The sequence below is a fragment of the Elephantulus edwardii genome, unplaced genomic scaffold (genome assembly GCF_000299155.1).
Source record: "Elephantulus edwardii isolate Elephantulus edwardi_28Jun2011 unplaced genomic scaffold, EleEdw1.0 scaffold00008, whole genome shotgun sequence".
Taxonomy (NCBI): Eukaryota; Metazoa; Chordata; class Mammalia; order Macroscelidea; family Macroscelididae; genus Elephantulus; species Elephantulus edwardii.
In genome coordinates this window covers 7,214,321-7,216,631 of record NW_006399758.1, presented here as the reverse complement: position 1 = coordinate 7,216,631, position 2,311 = coordinate 7,214,321, and the positions used below count along the sequence as shown (strand labels likewise).

General features: G+C 35.0%; 1 pseudogene; it reads left to right on the top strand.

The window, feature by feature from the left end:
* The first annotated feature begins 791 nt into the window (after nucleotides 1-791).
* On the top strand, nucleotides 792-1,068 carry LOC102862600 (annotated as a pseudogene).
* Nucleotides 1,069-2,311: the final 1,243 nt, after the last annotated feature.

Genomic DNA, 2,311 nt, shown 5'->3' with positions numbered 1-2,311 from the left:
AACTTCTCTTAAAAAGTAAAATTATTTCAAAATAAGACATTTTAATAAGAAAAAAGTTGCTGTTACAAAAAGCAAGGTATAAATAGGCATTTATATTATAATAATCAAGAAAACACTACAGAAGGAAAATATCAAAATAACCAGTCAGAATTTGGAATTGGAAACATGTTAAAATGGCCCAAGTCAAGGATCATAGAACTTCAGAAGTCCTCATTAGAAGTGATAAAACCTAAACTGGTAATATCTTGACGTACTGTCATTAGCTCAGCATTCATTGATTCAATAACACCATTTGCTGTCGTTTCAAAGGGCAGAGAAGGCATTATATACAGTGCGTCAGACCTTTCTGCTTAAAAGCAAAGAGAGACAAAATCTAAAGTATATTAGCAAAGTGGCACCAAAGCACAGACTTGTAAATACCTGGTTTGGGATAATGCCTTCCAGAAAATGACATACTGTGATTACTTTATTGCCCCTCGGAACACTTTTATTCATTCAAAGAAAAAGTCTATAAACATTAACCATGCTATTCTAATTGCACCATCTCATTAAAGTAATTCAGCCCTCATTAATTTAATGTTCACACGCAAATCTTTATTTCTGAGAATGTCTCATCTTGCAGATTATTGATTTGCCCATATATACAAAAAGGAAATATGGATCAATATTCCTAGTAAGCAAGTAGGAATCAACTAAAAAGATACTAGACTTTTTCCAAATGAATTTATAAAAATAACAGGAAAACAATTATATACAAAAATGCAGTGGAGCAGGCCCCTTCTGGTGTAGCCATGGTGGCTAATGCTACCATCAACCCATCACAACTACTGCCGCTAGAACCTGTGGAAAAACATATAGGATCAAGGATTCATATTGTGTTGAAGAGTGATAAGGAAATTGTTGGCACATTTCTAGGTCTTGATGACCTTGTCTAAATGGTCTTGGAAGATGTCACTGAGTTTGAAATCATACCAGAAGGAAGAAATATGAAATAAATTAGATCAGATTCTCCTCAATGGAAATAATATAACAATGCTGGTTCCTGGAGGAGAAGGACCTGAAGTATGAGTGAATTTTCTTGACTAAATGTTAGCTCCTGTTCTGTTTTATAAAGGCAACAAAATGGGGTTTTTTAAAACTTATTCATCTTGAAATTCTGTAAAGCTAATTTCCTGTTACAGTGAAATGTTTTGAGATAAACTGCAAATGCCAATTTTTATAAGTTAATCATGATTATCTTGGGAGAAAACTAAACAGTTTGCTGTTTGAAGACCAAAATAAAAATGTTTTCTGGTTAACTGTTTTAAAAAAAATCTAGTGGACTATGTAAATATATAAACACCAATAAGAAGTAGCAACAGAAAACAAAATAATTAAAAATAATATTGATGAGAAACATGTGAGAAACTACTGAACTAAGAGATAAGGAAGATATATTATGAATTGGTGTACCTGTTCTGGAGTCCCAAAGGTACGCAGTTCAAGGTCACCAACTTCCCCTTGGGAGAAGGATGAGCAATCCATCCCCATGTGATTAACTGCCTCTGAAAACCCTCCAGAGGGTCTGCTATGGGTCGGTTCCAACCCAACGGTAGGTAACAACTAACAAGGCATTATAAAGATGACAACTTTGTGCAGATTACTTTATAGGTTTAGTTGAAATTAAGAAAAACAGTGACAAAATAGTTTAATAATTGGAATATGGAATGTATGAAGCTTGAATGTTGGTAAAGAGGAAATTGTTAAAAAAGAAATGGAACGCATGCATGAACATCAACATTCTAGGCATTAGTAAGATGAGGTGTACCAACTTTGGCCACTTTGAATCATACAATCATACACCATACTATTCTAGGAATGAAAAATAGAAGAACAGTGTTGCAATAATAGTTAAAGAGTTAATTTCAAGTTCCCTCCTTACATACAATGTCATGAGTGATAGGATATTGTCCATACACACACAAGGAAGAACCCTTACTATGACTACTATTCAAACATATACTCCTGCATCTAGAGTAAAAGAGGAAGAGATTGATAATTTTTACCAAATCTTGCAGCCCAAAATTGACCACACATGCAATCAAGATGAATTACTGATAATTTGTGACTGGAATGTAAAAGTTGAACAGTGAAGAAGGAATGTTGTTGTTATGTGCCATCGAGTCGTTTCCGACTCATAGCGACCCTATGCACAACAGCTCTAAACCCTGCTCTATCCTGCGCCAACTGCACTGCCTCTGACACACCCATCCCGATTACCCCAGTCACCGAATCAATCCATCTAATAGAGGGTCTTCCCCTCCTGCACTGT